Below are 10,435 nucleotides of genomic sequence, written 5' to 3'. Positions count from 1 at the left end.
TTTTAACCCCTTTGCTCTGACAATCCAGCAGCCCCACTCTTCAGACCGGAGGTCGCTTTCATCCGGCTGCCGGATATCCTGTGACATCAGCTGTACAGTTTTACAGCTCTGAAATGCCACCCAGTGGAATCGGCCTAGTATAAGGACATGCTGGGAGATGTAGTTGCAGCGTGAGCATGCACTGTACATTGAAGTAAAATAAAATTTAGATGAAAGAACAATTCTTTGCAACTTCTGGGAGGATGGTAGTATTTCACTACAGAATAAAGGCTGGCACAAAGTGTCCCCCCCCAATCGCTAGACTGAAGGGGCTGAGGTTGCTGTATGTACAGTAGTAGTAGTGTTGCTGAACTTCTCTAACTGCCCCCTTCCCCTCTTACTTCTGATCATGACTTAGCAGAGCTGGTGAGGCTTTCAAGAGCGGGACAGTCCCTTCAGTTTTGTATTGAGTGTTGTTCTCCCAGCAGGGTCATCCAAAGCTCCAAAATAAGTGACCAGTCATGTTTAAAAGATTATCCAGTAATTAATATCAGATGGGCAGGGTTTGACAACTGGGACCCCCGCCGATCCGTGAGCGCTGTGGCCTCTTCCTACGCCGTATGATGTTGCCGTACATTAGTCACATGGCGTAGTTGCAGCTCGGCCCTATTGAATGGGGCTGAGCTGCAATACCAAGCACAGCCGCTGTGCCTGGATACCTGCCGAGAGATTTTCCAGAGTTCAAGATACATCTAGATACTGCCAGACCCCACTGACTATAATGGGATCTGGCAGTGAACAGCAGCTAGACCAGATACCGTGGATTCCGGCAGGCTGTTGCTGTGCCGGAACACTTTAGCTGAAGGGTGGAACATGACTTCTCCATGTTGCAGCCACTGATGGAGATGGGACCAACAGCATTCAGCGGACAAGCGCACATCTCCCATGTCGGCTGGTTTCATTAACCCCCACCTTAGAGACCAGCCTGTTTTTGGCCTTACTGACCTTTTTTCATAGTCTTGTTCCAAGAACTATAAGGCCTCTTTCACACGAGCGTGACGGATTAGCTCCGGATGCGTTCACGGTGCGCGCAGTGAAACTCGCACCATTTTGCAAGCAAGTTCAGTCAGTTTTGTCTGCAATTGCGTTCAGTGGTTGAGTTTTTTTCTGCGGAGGTGCAATGCGTTTTGCTGCTTTTTCAGGCGCGTGATAAACTGGTTTACAAACAACATCTTTTAGCAACCATCAGTGAAAAACGCATTGCATCCGCACTTGCTTCTGGATGCAATACGTTTTTCACTGAAGCCCCATTCATTTATATGGGGCCAGGGCTGCGTGAAAAAAGCAGAATATAGAAAATGCTGTGTTTTTCACGCAACGCAGAACTGATGCGTGAAAAAAAAAAAACTCATGTACACAAACACATTGAAATAAATTGATCAGAATTCAGTGCGAGTGCTATGTGTTCACGTCCCCGAAAACTCGTGTGAAAGGGGCCTGACTTTTATTTTTTAGTCTATATAGCTGTATGATGGGTGTGTTTTATCTTTCTTTGGTTTTAGTTTTTAATGGCGCCATTTTGGGGTACACAACTTTCTGGGAGGGAGATGGGAAAAACAGCATTAGTGCTACTGCATTTTTTTTACGTTATAAATTTAATGACGTTCATTTTCTGGTATAAATAACCTTTTTATTCTCTGGGTCAGATGATACACAATTAGTGTTTTTTTTGTTTTTTTTTTACGTTTTTCTACTTTTTTTGCAATAAACCCCATTTTATAAAAGGAAAAAAATCTTTTTGCCTCGCTGCTTCCCAAGACCCATAATTTTATTTTTCTTTATATGGAGTTGCGTGAGGGCTTGATTTATTTTTTTTGCAGGACATCTTGTGTTTTTCTCTTTGGAGTAAATGGCGCTTTTTGATTGCTTTTTTTTTTTTTTCCAGTAATCTCCATGACAGCACATCCTGAGACTTCCACTGATAGCACAGGAAAAAACAGAGGTTTAAAACCCCACCCCTACCCCTCGTCACCAGTGTTTTTTCCTGTCCTACCAGGGAAGGAAGACCAGAGAGGTGCTGGGAGCTCTATGGGTTCCTGGCAGTATCGTACCTCAGCCTATTTTCTGCAGCCTGGAGGTCAGTTCTGGTGGGGTGGCTCTCCCTCCTGCATGGTCTGTGCCCTGGTGATGGCGGGTGGCCCTGGCGAAGCTCCCTACTGCGGCGATCCAGGGGGACCATATGTGGAGTGGCAAGATGGTGGCCTTTTGGCATTTCTGTGGATGGGACCTGTTCAGGATGAGTGCCCCCACCACACCTGGCTCAGGATCGGAGCCTCCCACTACCCAGGGTCCAGTGAGTAGCCTGTGTCAGACACCCTAAGTGTGTTTTTTTTATTTTATTACCTTGTAGTGGTTGACCCTTCTCTCCCTTATATGTTTCAGTGAGAAAAGGAGTCTTCCTCTTCTAGGGTTTAGACCAGGAAGTGCGACTTGTGTTCTAAACGTCTGCCATCTTCTGGGACTAAACCTTTGTGTAAAGATTGTACCGTTATGTCTGAATAGTCTAGCCTGTTGGAGGACATTAAATCTATAGTTGGGGAGGAAGTTCAATCTGCCCTGGCCTCCTGGGAAGCATTTCCCTTCCCCATAGACCAGTCTTTTCTAAGGATCTTAGCAGTGTGGAAAGTGACTCTGATTCGGTAAATCCCTGATCTTTTGGATCCTGATATCTTGGGTAAGACTCGGGAGTCCGACTAACGAATACAGGAGATTTCTATTTAACCCTGATGACATAGAGGAATTAAATCTATAAGGGCCACGATCAAAATTGAGATTTCCAGGAAGCCCAGATCTCTTCAGGAAGATATTTTTGGTAGTCTGGGGGAGCAGCATAGGTCTGTATTTCCGGTCCCGGATAACATACAGATACTAATTAGAACAGAGTGGGAAAAACCTGAAAATGGTTCTTTCATACCCCGTGGCTTTAAGAGACTGTATCCCTTTGATAATGTAGAGTATACAGATCGACTAAATAACAGCATTTTCCCCCCTCTAACGCTACAACTCTGCAGTTAATTGTGCCTGGTTCGCTCCGCAATCCCTACCAAGATGCCCAGAGGAAAACTAGCTTCTGCGAAGCAGAGCAAGCTAGAGTTTTACCGCGCTTGCATCTCCCTCATCGTCACTGACGTCTTCCTTGATGAAGCAACGTAAGAACCTTCAGGACAGAAACGGACCCGCCACTCACCTGCTGGTGTCTCGGTGGGGGGCTCTGGGAGAGATGGTTCGCCGCGATCCTCTCCGCTTCAGGACCATGTGGGGGTGAGGCGGCCATCTTTCCCTGCTAAGTGGAGCCTAGGAAACCAACGGCCCGGACTTGAAGATGCAACATCAAAAGAGGTGAGCCCGGGGTCTCTAATCTATTACCCTAGTACTTCTGTATTACAAGAATTCACAACCTCAGATAGCCTTCACCAGACACCCTTTTGAAGAATATGCGGATTGCGTTTAGCACAGCTTTAAATAGGGACTTTTCCTCACTACTGGGTCTACTTAAATCATCCATTACGGGCCTAGACTCCAGAATCTCACATGTGGAGTCAAAAATGGGGAGACTTTGCTGTCTCACACAACCAACTCATTGATAACCAGGAAAAAAAATCAAGCGAGATTGATCGTATTAAAGCCAAAATCGATGATCTAGAAGACCGCTCCAAGCGAAATAATATAAAGTTTCGGGGGATCCCAGAGGATTTCGGGCCCGCCGACCTCCCGGATTCCCTAAAATCCCTCATGCTACTACCCTCCTACTCCTCCCATGATTTAATTATTGATTGGGCTCATAGGATCCCCAAACCAAAGCATCTGCCGGACTCTACTCCTAGAGACACTCTCTAGCCAGGATCCATTTTTACAAGACCAAAGAGGCTGTCCTGGTGGCAGCACGTCATATACCAGAGATGCCAGCACCATACCAGTCAGTGAGGCTTTACACTGACCTCGGCTACAACACTGCACCAAAGACATCTGCTGACCCCTGTCACTGTAACCCTGAGAGAGCATAAAATCCAGTACAAATCGGGCTCTCTGTAAAGTTGATTCTTAACCACAAGGGCAAACACTCCATTGCCTCTGAGGAGGGCCGCCGCTTGCGGAGGTCGTAGAACATTGCAGTAACACCTTCAGAAGAAGCTCAACATTCTCCTTTACGCCATTTGGAATCGGAATGGCACACAGTTAAGTGTTAAAAGGAGAAACAAACACTAATTTGGACCATATCCTGAAGTGCTGTGGAGTTTCCTCCTAGTGAACTGCTTTAACATAGAATTTTTCCCCCCCCTTGAAAGCCCTTCCAGTCCGGAATTCATACCCCTCGGGGTAACTGTTTACACTCCGGCTGTTGACCTTTTTCTTTTCGCTTATCCCATTTTACTGCTTTAACTGTTTTTAAGTTTTGTCTCATGTGTTACAATCTTCTTTTTCTTTTCAGTCTTGGATGTACTTATTGCGGTGGGGTGTGTGTGGAGGCGTGGTTGGCTCATGGTAATCTCCCTTAATCTCCCTTAATCTGCCTTAATAGCCCTCAAAAGCGATCCTATATGTGGTCAGAAGCTCTGCACCAAAAAGCAGACATACTATGTGTACAAGAATCACACATTATAAGAAAAGATGCCCATAGAATCCGTCACCATTCATTCCCTCATGTCATGCAGTCTCATTACCACAAAAAATAAAGGGGATGTACAGTACAGACCAAAAGTTTGGACACACCTTCTCATTCAAAGAGTTTTATTTATTTTCAGGACTATGAAGGCATCAAAACTAAGAATTAACACATGTGGAATTATATACATAACAAAAAAGTGTGAAACAACTGAAAATATGTCATATTCTAGGTTCTTCAAAGTAGCCACCTTTTGCTTTGATTACTGCTTTGCACACTCTTGGCATTCTCTTGATGAGCTTCAAGAGGTAGTCCCCTGAAATGGTCTTCCAACAGTCTTGAAGGAGTTCCCAGAGATGCTTAGCACTTGTTGGCCCTTTTGCCTTCACTCTGCGGTCCAGCTCACCCCAAACCATCTCGATTAGGTTCAGGTCCGGTGACTATGGAGGCCAGGTCATCTGGCGCAGCACCCCATCACTCTCCTTCATGGTCAAATAGCCCTTACTTTCAAAGTTTTCCCAATTTTTCGGCTGACTGACTGACCTTCATTTCTTAAAGTAATGATGGCCACTCGTTTTTCTTTACTTAGCTGCTTTTTTCTTGCCATAATACAAATTCAGAACAGAACAGTGTTATCCAAAGCTCTATCTGAATACTACAGTGTGAATAGCAACTCAGTCTATAATCCATACAGTTTGTGGAACGCTCACAAGGCCTACATTTTTATTTTTATTTTTTGTAAACTTGGTCACCAAGCGAAAAAACGGAGAGAATTAAAGTTGCAAACAATTCTGTCCCAACTTCGAACCCAGGAATCCCTCAACAGACATTCCTTCTCATCAGATAGGGCTACCCAAATACATTCCCTCAGAACACAACATAGGGACTGCCTCCTTTTTAAGTATGAGAAGAATATGAGAGCAAAAAAGAGCCCGTTACTATTCCCAGGATAATAAATCTGGAAAATTGCTGGCTCGCCACCTTAAGCAGTGTGCCGCTAAATCTAGAATCTCCTATATTATCCACTCAGCCAATGGTCAGAAGATATATGACCCAAAAGCTAGGGCCAATCAGTTTGTGAAGTATTATTCTACATTGTATAATTTACAGAGCTCGTCTGATGTAGATGTAGCTTCTACTCTTGACATACGCTCGTATTTGCAAAAGCTGAAACTTCCATTGTTGTCTCCCCAGCAGAGTGTCGTCCTGTCTAACCCTATATACCAGGTTGAGGTGTCGAAAATAATAACTTCCCTCCCGTTGCATAAATCCCCAGGCCCGGATGGTCTATCGAACCTAACGACAGTATTTAATAAGGCCTTTAAGGAAGGTTCCTTTCCAAAAGAAATGCTTGAAGCTACAATAGTGGCCCTTCCAAAGCCGCAAAACCTTCTGATAGGCCACAAAATTTCCGTCCCATTTCCCTTAACACAGATCTAAAAATTTATGCCAAGATCCTAGCATCCAGATTATCATTGGTCCTGCCTCTTTCAATAGATCCTGATCACACGCTTTGTCAAGGGCCGACAGATCATAGATAACACCCGCCGGGCCCTCAACCTGGTTGACCATATTAACCGTAGGGGGGAGGGAGCTCTGTTGGTGACTCTGGATGTCGAGTAGGCGTTCGATTGGTTGAACTGGTCGTTCACCTTCTTGGTTCTGGAAGCCATGGGAGTGGGGGAGACCTGTATCACTGCAATAAAAGCCTTATACTCTCATCCCTCGGCAAAAGTATTTCTCAAAGGTGCCCTATCATCATCCTTTTGTTTAACGAATGGTACTAGTCAGGGATGCGCCCTTTCGCCTCTGATTTTCATATTAGCCATTGAACCTATGGCACAAGCTATAAGATTACACCCAGAAATCTCAGGTATCCATATAGGTGGTGGACATCACTGCATGTCTTTATATGCAGGTGATGTGCTTCTGACCCTGACCTCCCTGCAGACGGCTCTGCCGACCGCCCTCTCCTTAATAAAAGATTACAGTCGCCTGTCTTATTACAAAGTAAACGAGACTAAATCTCAGATCCTACCTCTGAACATCCCAGCCCACATACTACAATCATTAAAACAAGACTTTCCCTTTGACTGGAGGCAAGACCACATACAATACCTAGGTATAGCCATGTCATCATCAATACCAAAATTATACCATCTTAATTATACTCCATTGCTAGACACAATTAAACAAGACACTTCCTATGGAAAATACGAAATATCTTGGGTGGGTCGAATTGCAACATTTCAAATGTTAATACTACCGAAACTCCTATTCCTTTTTAGGATGGTCCCTATCAGGGTACCTAACCAATTTTTCAGAAAAGCGCAGGGCCTGCTCAACAATTTTGTGTTTTCAGGGAAAAAAACTAGAATTGCTCCTGGCATTATAACAAAATCCGAACTCAGACCCAAGCCCTTAAGAAATGGTGGACGCAGGAATCCACAGTCCCGTTGGTACAAATCGAAACAGATATAGTATTTAGAAAAAACGTAAGGCGTACAGCGGCTCACCCCTGTAGCGTATGGATAGGTGCTCACCCTCTGGTCCTACCCTCAGGACCCAGAAGAGAAAAATGTAAAGATATGGAAATGAGGGGGCACTCTCAAAGGGGATCAGTTGATATAATCAGATATTTATTATATAATTAAGAACAAACCCTTAAAAATCATTAAAATATACATAAAACAAATGTGCAAAACGTCATTGGTGATGCTCCTACCACCAACTCTGGATGTGGATAGGAAAATGCCAACAATATGTGACAATATGATGGCTAAATGAATGTCCCAATAAACGTTCTGTTCCACACAGGTGTAGGAAAAGCACTAAAGCCAATGACGTAGAACAATAATGATATAATCACTGCCGGCCCTGTGGCACAGTCCTAATGGAGCGATGATAGAGTTAATGTCCCTTTATCCAGTATTCTGAGCATACAGAGGTATACGACAGGTTCAGTACTCACAATCTCTTGTCGCTTGCGATGTTCCGGTCTTACCCTTCTGGCTGACTCTCCGCAGCGCTGATTTTCCAGGTGGCCGTACACTCACAGCGTCCCGCGTAGTGTACACGGCCAAGACGTGGCGTCCCACGTGACCTGGTAGTCTAGGGTGCCGGCTGGACGCTGAGATGACGTCACTAATATGCGACTTGAACTCCGGTACAGTGCTGGAGATGAATCTCGTATGCCAGTATCTTTCAAATGAAGAGCTTTCTTGTTCTTTTCCAGAATCCACGCTCACTCTGTCTTTGCCAGACGCGTTTCAGGGTCATGCACCCCTTCCTCAGTGGCCAACTGAGTGAGTGGATTCTCACTCCTTATATATGGGTTTTTGCTTTTCCCACAATCCCACTTTTCTGGGCTAATCCCAATACGTGGGATGGATTACATTATTGCTTGCTTATATCGCTGTTTGCAGTATAAAACACATTTAAATGAAAATTATGACTATAAATAGCATCCCATACATTTATTACTCATAAAACCAGGTCTATGGAGAAGACTGCACAGTCAGAATGACATTTTGAAGAGAAACGCATCAAAACCGCATCCAAAACGCAATCAATGTGAACTGCGTCCTATATGTGTTTTCGATATTTTGATGCTTTACAGGGTCTTACAGTGAAGCCTATCTATATGTATTATTTTGGCATATATCAATTGGTGGTTTTCTTGCCATATTCATTGATTGTATCAAAGAGGAGCCTTCCCGTGGGGAGGGGAGATCACAGCACCGATAGTCGGCAAACTGCGATATCCCATCTCCACCGGACGACCCCCCATCAATCATAGAAACCCAAACACCTCCATCTCGGCATTGAGGCCTCTGGGAACAATAGTGTCATATTCGAAGATTCTGCGGGATTCTTGCCTAGACATGTGTGCAATATGGTTACCCCCTCTCCATAATTTCTTGACCCTTTCTATAGCCGTGAATTTGAGGCTAGTTGGGTCACAATTATGTTGAACTTTAAAATGTTTCGACAGGGAGTGTGTCTCTAGACCTTTTTTAATGTTTGCCACATGTTCCGCTACCCTCTTTTTAAGTGTTCTTTTTGTCCTACCTATGTACTGTTTCTTACATCCACATTCCAATAGGTATATGACGTCAGTTGAATCGCAGGTTAGACACTCTCGTATTTCTAGACTGAAAGAATTTACTGTGGATGCCACTGTAGTCGTTTTTTTGGGGAAATTTGTAATTTTACAGTTCGCACACCTGCCACATTTAAAAAACCCATTTATTGCCAGCCAATTACTTTTCACTTGTTTTTGATTATCTTTATTGACTTTGACAGTTGGGGCTACTTTCCCCGCTAGATTGTTGGCCCTTGTGTATGTTATTTTTGGTGTATCACTCAAAAGGGGCCCAACTAGCTTATCATTCAGCAGATGTCCCCAGTGTTTTCGGATACTCCTTTCCACCACTTTATATTGGGAACTAAATGGAAGGATAATCCTTATTCCCTCATCTTGTGATTGTGGCTCACTTGTCTCAAAGAATTGTTTCCTTTCCATCTTTTTTACCTTTTCCAATGATTGGTTTACCACTTGGACTGGATAATCTCTATCCAGCAGTTGCTGTTTCAAGGCAGTCGCCTCTTCATCAAATTTGCTATCAACCGTGCAGTTCCGCTTGAGTCTGCGGAACTGACTGGTTGGTATGTTAATTAACCACCGTGGAAGGTGGCAACTGGCAAACCTGATGAAGCTGTTTTTGGCCACTGGCTTGAAAAATGTATTGCATTGCAACTGACCTTCCTTGATCCATATTTCCAAATCAAGGAATTCCACCTTCTCTTTGCTAGTGGTAGGGCTAAATACCAAGTTCCTATTATTGTTGTTAATATTGTTAAGAAACAGATCAAGGGATTCCGCTGTGTCCTGCCAAATGAATAAAATATCGTCAATGTATCGCCGCCACAGCACCAGATCCGTCCCCAGCCTGGGTAGAATGATCTCTCTCTCCCGGAACATCGCAAGCGACAAGAGATTGTGAGTACTGAACCTGTCGTATACCTCTGTATGCTCAGAATACTGGATAAAGGGACATTAACTCTATCATCGCTCCATTAGGACTGTGCCACAGGGCCGGCAGTGATTATATCATTATTGTTCTACGTCATTGGCTTTAGTGCTTTTCCTACACCTGTGTGGAACAGAACGTTTATTGGGACATTCATTTAGCCATCATATTGTCACATATTGTTGGCATTTTCCTATCCACATCCAGAGTTGGTGGTAGGAGCATCACCAATGACGTTTTGCACATTTGTTTTATGTATATTTTAATGATTTTTAAGGGTTTGTTCTTAATTATATAATAAATATCTGATTATATCAACTGATCCCCTTTGAGAGTGCCCCCTCATTTCCATATCTTTACAGATATAGTATTTAACCCCTTCAACCCCAGGCCTATTTTCACCTTCCTGCCCAGGCCATTTTTTGCAAATCTGACATGTCACTTTATCTGGTAATAGCTTTGGAGCACTTTTACTTATCCAAGCCATTCTGAGATTGTTTTCTCGTGACACATTGTACTTCATGATAATCATAAACTTGAGTCAATATATTTCACCTTTATTTGTGAAAAAATCCCGAATTTTTTTTCCAACTATTTCCAAAACCCACTTTTTAAGGACCAGTTCAGGTCTGAAGTCACTTTGTGAGGCTTACATAATAGAAACCACCCATTTTAGAAACTACACCCCTCAAGGTATACAAAACTGATTTTACAAACTGTTAACCCTTTAGGTGTTCCACAAGAATTAATGGAAAATGGA

The sequence above is a fragment of the Bufo bufo genome, chromosome 7 (assembly GCF_905171765.1).
Source record: "Bufo bufo chromosome 7, aBufBuf1.1, whole genome shotgun sequence".
NCBI classification, from domain to species: domain Eukaryota; kingdom Metazoa; phylum Chordata; class Amphibia; order Anura; family Bufonidae; genus Bufo; species Bufo bufo.
This window is presented reverse-complemented; position numbering follows the sequence as displayed.